This window comes from Amphibalanus amphitrite, unplaced genomic scaffold, assembly GCF_019059575.1.
Source record: "Amphibalanus amphitrite isolate SeventyFive unplaced genomic scaffold, NRLGWU_Aamphi_draft 001299F_arrow, whole genome shotgun sequence".
Lineage (NCBI taxonomy): Eukaryota > Metazoa > Arthropoda > Thecostraca > Balanomorpha > Balanidae > Amphibalanus > Amphibalanus amphitrite.
The window spans coordinates 161,232-174,180 of NW_024882792.1; the positions used below are offsets into that span (position 1 = coordinate 161,232).

A 12,949-nucleotide genomic window follows, 5' to 3' on the forward strand; every position below is an offset into this window, starting at 1 on the left:
CGTGTACTCTATTTTCGTCTCATCGGATGGATCAGTAAGCGCGCTTATGCCTGTAGTAGGATTGTAATTACAAGCGAGCGAGCGCAGCGAGCGAGCGAGTTCATACGAAGGTTTGGACTTTGAATTGTGAAAAACGTCCGCCCGCCGCAAAACGCAAACACCGCAAAACGCGCAAAACGCACGCCCGAAACGCCAACGCAAAGGTCGCAAAAAATAAACAAACGCCCGCCCGCCGCAAAACGCAAATAAAAAAAAACGCAAAAACGCCGCAAAACAATAAAACCGCCCGCATTGCACGCCCGCTAACCGCCAACCGAAAACGCCTAAAAATCGCCAGACCGCCGCCAAAAGCAAACAACGCAAAAAAACAAAAAAAAGCGGCCGCCAACCGCAAACAAATTTAACACCGCAAACGACGCAAAAAAGAAAACCGCCCGCATCGCCCGCCCGCCCGCCCGCCGCCAAAGACAAACGCCGCAAAAAAAAACACAAAACGCCCGCCCGCCGCAAAACGTAAACACCGCAAAACGTGCAAAACGCACGCCCGAAACGCCAACGCAAACGGCGAAAAAATCGCCCGACCGCAGCAAACCACACAAAGAAACGCCGAAACGCCGAGAAAAAAAACTCGAGAACCAATAGCACGGAAAAGCGCATTCGATAACCCTATTAAAATCCTATCTGAGTAATTCTCTCAGATTTGACCTAACGTAAAAAAAAAATGAAAAATAAACCCGCGCCCTGCTGGGGGGTGTTTGAACACCCCCTTTGTGGATCTTCGCGAATATCTCAAAAACGGCAGCGCGGAGCGCCGCCGTTTTTGGTACACCTTATCATACATCAATTCTACACATGTTGTAAAAATTTTAGACCAAGGTCATTCAAGGTCAGATCACCAGGTCACTTGAAGTGACCTCACCTCATAAAAAGTTTCAATGTCTGTCATAGCTACACCGAGTGACCGATCGATTTGAAACTTTCTGCGATTGCTAAGAGCAATAGCATGTACAAAATGTATATCTCAGAATCTTGATATCGATGACCTAAGGTCAGGTCAATTTTGCGACCTCCCCATTATAAGTCAATGGGAGAAAATTGAAATGCGCCTCTTTTGGACAAAAGACTTTATAAACACTCCCAAACACCGAATTACAAGTGTTTAAGACACACTGCACATGAAAATGGTGTCCGTGACCCTTGTTTATGTCCTGAGGTCATCTTAGGTCACGAATGGTATCTAACAGTTTTTCGCAAATAACTTTTGATAGAGGCATGCTAGAGCGATGAAAACGCCTTAGATGTGTTCAGCTCGACGATACGGATCGACTGATATGCAACATGACCCTTTCCGGTCAGGTCATGACCTTGACCTGAGGTCAAATTTTCAAGTTGACCTTTCAAGGTCAACTTATAGCTCATTCGATGCGTCTTGACGAGAGGAACACAATGCCGGTAAAAGTAAGCTCTTACAAGGCTTGGGTCAAAAGTAATTGCAGAAAAACTGTTTTCGAAAAAATCGGCTATTTTTGCAGTTTTTGCCCCCTGTGGGCAAAACCGTTGACCGTAGGTCAAATCTGAGGGAATTGCTCAGAAAGGGCTTTAATAGGGCTATCGAATGCGCTTTTCCGCGGCGCTGTAGCTCTATTGGTTTTCGAGTTATGCGTTGGCTTCTTGGAATTTGTCGACATTCGACCTGGAAATCGGCGAAATTTTGCCTTCAATGACCTCTGGTGACCTGACCTTTGACCTGATCAAAAAATTGACTGAAGTAATTTCGTCATTATTTTTAACGCTCTTTCGAACGCCGCCTTTCGCGTATCGCTATGTGGCCCAGGGCCCAATCTTATAAAGGTTGTGCTACCAAATGGCGTACTATCATTCCACCCCACTCTATTTACGGCACCCTATTCACGCAATCTTATAAAGAGAATAGTATGGTAATTCTATTCACGCCATTTTGCCCACAGTACATATCAACGCCAGCAGGAAACACGCAACGTGATTGGTCAATGTCTTGTCGCCGTTGCTATTGGAAATTATGCGTACTGTTTGCGAACAGCAAAAGTTATGTGTTTTAACTTTTATGGGGCATTTATTTCTTTTAGAGACACACATATGTGTAATGAATAAGCTATTTATGGAAAACGTGATAGCAAACTATGGAAAACACAAACATGCTTGAAGAATTCTCCTGAAAAGTGGGTTGCCGACCAAATAAATTTCAGCGAGGGCATTCTCGCGCTCAGAAATTCGAGTGAATAAAGTGTTTCTTCTACTTATCATTTGCATTTATTTGCTGTTAAGGCATTGCAATAAATTTGTTAAAGAATTATTTAAATAGTCATTTAATTATAGCTCGGCTACTGTTTCAGTAATTTAAGTAATGCCGTTGACAATGAAGCTCCTACAATTTGAGCATCAGGATACGTACATTAACTGGATCAATTCAAGATAGGTATAGCTTATTTTCCTTCTTGTCATAAGCTCTTGACATTTTCCTTCTTGAAGATAAACTACTAAAATTCGAAGACTACGTACATGAACTGAATTAGGTCAAGTTACAGCTTATTTTCCTTCTTATTATTTTTCCTTAGGTACCTGTTACCTAACATAAAGCTAAAAAGCAATTCCTCAAAAGATTGAAGAACCCAGTCTACATATCAAAGCATATCAAGAAAAATACTCGGCTCAGAAGTCAGATCGAGATGCAGGAAGAGAAACAACACATTGATCCTTAACTGTGCCAGACAGAAAGTGAGGAGATACGAATAGTGAGTAGTAGAGATGTCAATCGGATACCAACTTTTTGGTATACCGATACCAAACCGATACCAACTTGGTATTTGGTATTTCAATCCTAATGTGTTTGATATTTTGTTGGTATTATGAACCCTTACTAATGTATAAGAGGCTAAGAAATTGGTAAAAAGTTGGTATTTCCCTCATCTTTCAAAGTTGGTTCGGTTTCGGTATTTTCCCACGGTTTTGGTTGGTATTTGGTTTGGTATCGGTATTCCGATTTTCTGTAACTGACATCACTAGTGAGTAGGAATTAACAATTTTTTGACAAACTAAGGTATATCATCATTAATTTAAATATCTAATCAGAAGCCATGAAGTGCCCGTTATTTGTGTCATACGTGAGACGTGAGAATAGGCTAAAGACCCATACCGATTCTATAATGCAGTGGCTGCCGAAAATCTATGATGGTTACTGGTTAGAGTTGCAAAATTTCCCTACCGCACTACCGGCATGCCGGTAATTTTTCACTACCGCAGGTTTTTTCGTGGTATCTGGCATGTCTTGCCGGTAGCATGCCGGTATTTTTGATTTTGTGCAAAAAAAAATATCAGCAAAAGATTCAAACTTTGGACACTAAGAGGCTCTCAAATTGTAATAAAACAGCAATATTAAACACTGCAAGATACATTTTGTGGTAGAAGTTCCATTGCTAAGGGTAGGGGTAACACATGGACCTCAGCATTTCACAGGCTTGGTTATAATTAGAATTGTCAAGAATCTACTGTGGTCTATAAAAGGAATAATTGTAATGGTACTCATTCATGTTGCAAAAGCACGATCAATTAGTAGGAGTCTAATGGTAGGTAATATGTATAACACAAAAAATAAATAAATGTTCATGACAACATTCCCTAGGGGAAAAGGCAGAATCAAAACACCAAAAAACACATTGTTTGGAAACTGGCCTTGAGTCCTGAGATCATGAGATGTGGTCTGAGAACCTCTACAAAGAATTTGACACTGAAAATCCAGCTGAAAAGGCAGGTGTTAGGTAGCCCTGAGCCTGACTTTGGTCCCATAATTAAATGAAAATGGATTTGAACTGACATTTTGTCATATCTTTACAAGAAAACACATCATGCAGGCAAATTGACACAAAGTGGCACAAAATAATACAACCAAGGAATTACTTTTAAGATGCTCTCTCCCCTAATGAATGGATGCAATCTGATGACGTAATAGGTATTTATTCATATACCCTTTTTTGGTTGAATAACTGAAGAGAAATGAATTTTCTTGTAGTGAATTACACTCACATTGTTGATTTCATTATAATTGTGTTGGATAATTTTTATTAATATAATCATTCACGAGGCAGTGGCTTGCAGTCGTAATTTTTTTTTGCAGCGTTTTATTCAGCTGGTTAAAAGCCTCTATTATGGCGCATTTGTTTCAAATCAGGCCCTCTGAGACCTTGTGTTTGTTCCCGTTTGAGGTTGGAGAGGATGGAGGATATCGTTTTTATACAAATTATTTGGTGACTGTTCTCAGGACCAGTGAGTTAGGTATTAACTCATTTTTTTACATGATTCGTATCTTACTCATAAACCAGCAAGCCATGGTGGATAGGAAACAGTAGATGTTGATCTCGCTTCCTCAGTTAGGAAGATGGCCGAATCTGTACTTGTTTATGTTTTGACCATCTAGATTTTAAACATTTGGCTGGTGCCTGCAACATTTTAGGAGAATGTGGAAAAGTAGAACACCTGTGAAATGTAAATGTGATTACTGCTCAGTGCTCACTGTCCAGTCTTTAAAAACACATAACACATTTCAGTAATTCAAGTTCTTTTTGTCCTCGCCTTTTTGATGAATGTGTTAGTTTTTTTTGTAGGCATTACCTCTTTGATTACAGGTGATATTTTAACAGTTATAGACTGGAATTGAGTTTCAAAATTTTGGGTATTTGTGGGGCCAACTCAGCCAAAATCAGCCTGGCGGTATTTGTGGTTGGATAATGGATGGCTGCTGGGTGGGACAGGTACTGAAACTGCCAAATGTGGCATCTCTTGTAGAGGTAAGCTAGAATCAAGAATGCAGGTTTTTTAGGATGCCGGTAATTTGGCGGTTTATTTGCTTGGGGCGTGGTAGCATGCCGGTATCCCAGAAAATTTTTGTGGGGCGGGGCGGTGCCGGTAGCAGCCTTTGGGGAAAACTTTGCAACTCTATTACTGGTGCTAAAATCCTCTTAAAAATCCCCTTTTAATTTGAAAAATAAATCCATTTAACGATGACCACTCGTTTTTATGTGTTTTAGTGTGCATTTAGTTCCTGAAAATACATATTTTGAAATTCATCGTTGTCTGTATAATAAGCATCATTATAATAAACCATGAGTTAATATGTGGAGGATGTTTTAATCTTAAAAATATCATAACGTAAAATATTGCATACTTATATCATTAAAACATTGAATTTATCTTAAATGAATTAAACTGTCTGAGAAGCTCGTCAAAGTACGCCACAAATTCTGGCGTGAAATGGACGCCGCTGAAACCGCAAACAGCTGATGATTGTCGGTGTTTTGAGATGTGCACAGCTGCTCACGGTTAAAAGCATGCTAGGGCATCCTCAAAACCGGCGGCTACCAATGCTGTAGGGAGCGTGCCGTGTTTTCGATTTTACAGAGTTTTATAAGATTGCGTACTATATATCCAGCCTTAGAGTGCTGCCATATCCATTTCACGACGTTTATAAGATTGGGCCCAGGAGCCGAGTTACAAGGGGGGGGGGTGGTGTTCAAACACCCCCCCCCCAGCAGGGCGTGGAAATCCAGGACCCCCAGCCGGGCGCAGGTTAACAGCATTTCACTGATACTCGATGATCTGTTTTTTCACTGATCTGTTAACCCGCGCCCGGCGGGGGTCCTGGATTTCCACGCCCTGCTGGGGGGGGGGGGGTGTTTGAACACCCCCCCCTTCTAACTCGGCTCCTGGGCCACGTAGCGATACGCGGAAGGCGGTGTTCGAAAGAGCGTCAAAAATAATGAGGAAATCACTTTGGTCAATTTTTGGTCAGGTCAAAGGTCAGGTCACCAGAGGTCATTGAAGGCAAAATTTCGCCGATTTCCAGGTCGAATGTCGAAAATTTCCAAGAAGCCAACGCATAACTCGGGAACCAGTAGAGCTACAGCGCCGCGGAAAAGCGCATTCAATAGCCCTATTAACGCCCTTTCTGAGTAACTCACTCAGATTTGACCTAACGTCAACGGTTTTGCCTGCAGGGGGCAAAAACTGCAAAAATAGCCGATCTTCTCGGAAACAGTTTTTCTGCAATAACTTTTGGCCCAAGCAATGTACGAGCTTACTTTTACCGGCATCGTGTTCCTCTCGTCAAGACGCATCGAATGAAATATAACTTGACCTTGAAAGGTCAACTTGAAAATTTGACCTCAGGTCAAGGTCATGACCTGACCGGAAAAGGTCATGTTGCATATCAGTCGATCCGTATCGTCGAGCTGAACACATATAAGGCGTTTTCATCGCTCTAGCATGCCTCTATCAAAAGTTATTTGCGAAAAACTGTTAGTGACCTAAGATGACCTCAGGGCATAAACAGGGGGTCACGGACACCATTTTCATGTTCAGTGTGTCTAAACCACTTGCAATTCAGTGTTTGGGAGTGTTTATAATGTCTTTCGTCCAAAGGAGGCGCATTTCAATTTTCTCCCATTGACTTATAATGGGGAGGTCGCAAAATTGACCTGACCTTAGGTCATCGATATCAAAATTCTGAGATATACATTTTGTACATGCTATTGCTCTCATCAATCGCTGAAAGTTTCAAAGCGATCGGTCACTCAGTGTAGCTATGACAGACATTGAAACTTTTTATGAGGTGAGGTCACTTCAAGTGACCTGGTGACCTAACCTTGAATGAGCTTGGTCTGAAATTTTCACAACATGTGTAGAATTGATGTATGATAAGGTGTACCAAAAACGGCGTCGCTCCGCGCCGCCGTTTTTGAGATATTCGCGAAAAACCACAAGGGGGAGTGTTCAAACACCCCCCCCCCAGCAGGGCGCGGGTTAATCTTCCTTCCATATGCAGCAGACACAGGCATTAGATATTCAATTACCTCAAGGCTATATAACCAGGTAGGCTACTCCGGTTTCCATAACTGGCAATAGGCCCGATCGGCCCGCCACCTACCGGCCGGAGCGCGGAACTACTGTGACGTCACAAAGACCCTAGCGGCCCCCTTGCGCCCGCCGTAAATACATTACGCCGGGCGGGCGGCAGGCTTTTTAACGTATTTTTGGAAAAAGTAATAGGTTTAGTGAAAAATGGTTCTTAGATATTTCGAAGAAAAATGTCTCGTCTTTTCGATGATGCATTTGGATTTGGGACAATCAGGCGGACATTATGATACTTTCGGTAAATGGACTCGCCGTCGCACTACTAGCGATGTGCGGTGCGTCTGTAGTTTAGCTGCAGTGCTCTTTGCCCCTTGTGGTGCTTCTTTTTCCTTGATGACGCTTTTATTAGGATTTTTTCAAATGTTTTGAATGGACGGGTGAAGGATTGATAATTGACATGTCATGGGTAGCTTGTCGAGAGGGCACTTCCCAATTGAAAAGAAATCCGGACTCCTGAGAGCTTTGAAAGCCAAAATGCCCACACATTCAGACGAGGCTTGACAACTGGCTAAACCTAGCCTAATGACAGTTGGCTGCGACTGCCAACACCAGCTGCAGTCAATCCTGTCAGTAATCTATATCGATTCGCTTCAGCTCGCGCTTATTGAAAATTCAGCGCCGTGTCCATAAGCTCGAAGCTCTTCACTGAAGAACAATAACTAGCCGGCCAACTGAGCTAGACGTCTAATACAAAGACCAAAAGAAGATCACTTCAATAGCCCAAAGGGACTTCTCGGTTTCTTCACAAGACCCAATAGGCCACCCAACACGTAACAAGAAACATATACAACAAATTGAACTGAAAACATTAAGACAAGGTCGAGCGTGACGGAAAAAATAATTTATTTAAATGTAAAAACGCAGTAATCGAACGATGACAATGATGTACGCACTACTCATCTGTCCAGACTGGCGCCGGATTGCAGAATGATATCTCGCGAGACGCAGTCGTAAATGCGCTTTTCATGCCAAGCTTGATTTAGACGCGGTGACTGGTTGTTGTCATGCCACCTTGCCGCTCTTTTGTGCTACAATGCGTGGACGGGAGTGGGACACTGGCGACTGTCGGGTCCTCTGCACTGCTCTGAGCGGACGGGACACCGACGTCTGTCAGTTCTTATGCGTTACACTGCGCGGACTGGACGTCGGCGTCCGTCGGGTTTACTGCGCTGCCCCGGTGGCACATCGGGACATCGCATCTGCCGTCTGTCAGTTCTTGAAGCGCGGGCCGGACATCGGCGTCTGCCGGTTCTTTTGCGCTGCGCTGCGCGAACGGGACACCGGTATCTGTCAGGTCTTCTACGCTGCGCGGACTGGGTACTGGTTCTTTTGGATATGTAGGAAATGCAGGATCTGAAAGGGACACGAGCACATATATCACAAACAAGGCAGAAGGAATCAGTGGCGGATCCAAGGGGGTCATATGGGTCATGCCCCCCCCCTTGGGGCCCTTGCGGTGCCCCACGGGGGCACCACAGGCCTGCCAGGGCTACCACCGGCCTATCAATTCCTAGGGGCACCACAGGCCTGACGGGGGCACCACAGGCCCTCCAGGGGCACCCAACGGCCTCGCAGGGGCCAGGGGCACCCCTGGCCTCACAGGGGCACCACCGGCTTCGCAGGGCCCAGGGGCACCTTGGGCTTATCAGAGGCACTTCAGGTTTGTCAGGGGCACCACAGTCCTGCCAGGGCCTAGGGGCACCAGCGGCCTAGCAGGGGCACCACGGGGCTGTCAGGGGCACCATAAGTCTGTCAGGGGCACCTCAGGCTTGTCAGGGCCCAGGGTCACCACAGTCCTTTCAGGGGCACCACAGGCCTGTCAGGGACACCAGAGGTCTGTCAGGGGCACCACAGGCCAGCCAGGGGCACCACCGGCCTCGCAGGGGCATCTTGGGCCCGTCAGGGGCACCACGTGCCTGTCAGGGACACTTCAGGCCTTTCAGGGGCACCACAGTTCTGTCAGGGCCCAGGGGCAGGGGAAAAATTAAAAAAAAAAACAGGAAAAAAATAAAAATAGGGCCCACCACAAAAATAGGCCCACAAAATTAAGTGGCCGAAATCCGTTAAGTTTTAATTTTGGGTATAGGTAGGGGCCCCACTTCGATTCATGACCCCCCCCCCCTGGAGTTTTTCTGGATCCGCCCCTGGAGGGAATATGATGGCTTGTTTAGTGGATGGGGCAATATGTGAGTGAAAGGTTGAAATAATGCCTACACAAAGTGCGGCGACAGTTCCAAATGCAGAATAAACGTAAGCTGTGACTCAAATCTATAACAAAAGAAGCAGGAGAAGAATCAGATCTCCGCACTGACAGTGGCATTTTTATGTTTCAAGACTTTCAGGTTTAAATCATTGTTGCATGGCTAAGAAAGACAAAACCAGAGTAAAATAGATATGGTGCATGCTGCGCACTCAATTTACCAAAGATTTTGTTAAGATTTTGTGTTATTTTTTTTCACTGTTCAAGCTTCCTATGGATTTCAATTAAAAATGAGCCAGTTATGAGCAAACATGTGCAGTGTAAATTGGTGCAAAGAAAGTTCACTGATCCTTATGCAAGGTAGCATTACTATTTTCACTTTTCAGTATGGTAACTTATAAAGCATAGGCAACAAAGTTATTAACAATTTCATTTTTGTACTACAACAAGCACTCATGCATGGAGTCCAGGACAGGCTCAGGAACCAGGGCTGCGGAGAAGTCGCTTAGCACACCAAGCTCGGAAAACATCAGTATCTTTATTTTTGTAGCATCAAAGAAAGTATAAAATTATCCAGCCAACTATTTAAATGGACTGGCATGAGTTATATTTGTTTTGTTGACATATTCATTAAAAAAGAACAAACAGTTAGCTGACAAATGCTAATGTGAACTCCAAATTAGAATAGTTTTATATCTAGTTTTGAACACCCATCCAGAATAACCAGCAAGCACATTTTCTTTGAGAATATAACAAAATAAACACCCTTTCTAATAGACACCGCAGTACAGATTGATATGGATGGAATTTTTCTGAAGATATAAACATAACAAATGTAGGTGTACTGATACTCACCTGTTTTGCCCAAATTGAAAGGTATGGCAGGACATTTACATGTCAATATTATGGTGATGATCAATTTGACAATGCCTGCCACAGAAGCCTAGTAAATTTTCAAAAGAACTTCGTAATAACTTCATATATTTTCACAATATCACGGTGGGTAATACAACATACAACCCGCAACAAAAGCTAAACAAGTTTGCGCCGACATTGTATCATGCGCCATTCAGGCCTTTTCTAGGGGGACTGTCTTCTGTGTAAATCAGGAAAACGACAAATGACGTCACCAGGGGTACGGTTATCGTTCATCCCAAAATTTGTAAAACTTAGAGTGAAATATTTAGTTTCGTGCACATGTGTCACTTAAAACGAAAACTAACTTTCATAAAAAGCCTCAAGTTTGCATCAAACTCAAGGATATTTTTTAAACGAGGTCAAAAAGTAACCACGGGCTTCTATAGTGGTATGTGCAGCAGGGGATAGTATGACGTGGCAAGGCTGACAGCCAATCAGCGAGCCAGTTGGCCTATTGCCACTTTTGAATATCCCCTTTAACACGGGAATGAACCCCCCTGAATTACCTGGCCTACATGAGCAAGTAAATACGTACTAGAGTTGCAAAGTTTTCCCAATGGGCTGCTACCGGCACCGCCCCGCCCCACAAAAATTTTCTGGGATACCGGCATGCTACCACGCCCCAAGCAAAAAAAACCGCCAAATTACCGGCATACCAAAAAACCTGCATTCTTGATTCTGGCTTACCCCTACATGAGATGCAACATTTTGGCAATTTCAGTAGCCGCCCCACCCAGCAGCCACCCATTGTCCAACCAAAACTACCAGCAGCCTGATGTTGGCTGAGTTCGCCCCACAAATACCACAATTTTGAAACTCCATTCTAGTCTACAGCTGTTTAATTATATCCTGTAATCAAAAAGGTATTGCCTACAAAAAGCATTAACACATTCATCAAAAAAGCAAGGACAAAAAGAACTTGAATTACTGAAATGTGTTTCTGAAGATTGCACAGTGAGCAGCAATCACATTTGCCACAAGCGTTCTTATTTTCCACATTCTCCTAAAATATTGCAGGTACCAACCAAATAATGAACTATAGATAGTCACAAATCACAATATTGATATAAAAAACTACAGATTCGGCCATATTCCTAACTCAAACTCATGGACTCATGAACTGAGGAAGCGAGAACAACATCAGCTTTTTCCTATCCGCCAAGGTCATCCTATCCGCCATGGCTTGCTGGCTCGTGAGTAAGATACGAATCATGTAAAAATATGTGTTAATAACTCACTTGTCCTGAGAAGTCACCAAATAATATGTATAAAAACGATATAATATCCTCCCCCATCTCAAACGCGGGAACAAACAAATGGTTATAAAGGATTTCGAAACAGATGCGCCATAACACAGTTTTTAACCAGCTGATTAAAACACTGCAAAAAAGGTTTTAGGACTGCAAACTTCTGCCTCGTGAATGATTTTATTCATAAAAATCATCCAACACGATATTGAATTCCAATGAAATCAACACTGTGAGTGTTATTCACTACAAGAAAATTGATTTCTCTTGAGTGATTCAACCAAAAGGGCATATGAATAAATATTACGTCATCAGCTTACATCCTTTCATTAGGGGACAGAGGATCTTAACCCGCGCCCAGATGGGGTCTGCCGAGCAACGTGGTCTGATGGGGGGGGGGGCCATTTTGGCCCCCCCCTCAGATCTCGAGAACCACGCAACATAGCGACAAGCGGTAAACGGTGTTGGATAGTCCCAACGGGGAACTACCTTGTGACCCAATTTCATTGACCTCGGTCAAACCGATGACGTCACAGGTCAGGTCAAAGGTCGAATTTTCACCGTTTTCAGGCATTTCAAGAAATGCGTTGTAAAATCGAGTAAAATGCATTTCATTGAAAATCATCGGTGGAGAAATGTTCTTCAAACACATGTTTTGCTATTTGAGGTCACTGATACCAGGTCAGGTCACAGAGGTCAGGTCACTGGGGGGTCACAATATGAAAGTGTCGTGTGATACATGTTTTATGGTCCATTTTACATGACAAATGCGATTATGTGGGTCAGACAGACTTTAGGGCCAGCTTAGGTCACGTTTTGGTCAAGGTCAGGTCAAGGTCAGGTAAAAGTCAGGTCAACTTAGGTCAAATTTCAAAGTTGATATTTTTGCATAAAATGGGTATCGATTCGATGCAGCTCGTCACGGGGAGTTCAATGGTGGTCTCCGTTTTGCGCTACGAGGTCTAGAATTGCTAAAAATTGAGTTCAAAAATTTGACGTCATAAATTTTTAACAGTTTTTTTTGCTATAACTTGGCCAAAAAAAGAGGTATCGATCTAAAATTTGGTATGTATATCGAAGAGCGTAGGGACTATTGCATATACTCCGGTTTTTTCGAAATTCGAAAAAAAATTGGAATTTTTTTGAGTTTTTCTAAAAAAATCAATTTTTTTGATTTTTGGGGGTCAAAATCCCAAAATTTCGAAAATCCGAGATAGCAGTTTTGTAGCGCCGTCTTTTCTCTACACAACCACATAAAGAACTTTAAAATTGCTTGTTAACTATAGAATTGGTGAGCGTTTCAAGATGTCATGTTTTTTGCTCATTTTTGCTCGAACATGACCTCAGTTTGACCTCAATAACTCCTGACCTGAGGTGACCTGTGACTTGAAGTTTTGTGTGAAGGTGTCAAATTGATGCCCGGTAAGGTACCCAAAATTTGGCGGCGCTGCGCGCCGCCGTTTTCTCGCTATTTAAGAAAAACCACAGGGGGGGGGGGCAAAATGCCCCCCCCCCCCATCAGGGCGCGGGTTAAAAGTCAATCCTTGGTTGCCTTTGCGCCACATTGCGCCACTTTGTATTCATTTGGTCTGCATGTTGTGTTTTCTTGTAAAGATAAGACAAAATGCCAGTTTAATTCATT

General features: G+C 43.3%; 1 long non-coding RNA gene across 1 annotated transcript; it reads right to left on the minus strand.

Moving 5' to 3' along the window:
* Positions 1–7,885: 7,885 nt before the first annotated feature.
* On the minus strand, positions 7,886–10,528 carry LOC122371961. Its single transcript, XR_006254797.1, has 2 exons — positions 9,998–10,528; positions 7,886–8,295 (listed from the first exon to the last, which is right to left on the minus strand). It is a non-coding gene; the product is annotated as an uncharacterized LOC122371961 (long non-coding RNA).
* Positions 10,529–12,949: the final 2,421 nt, after the last annotated feature.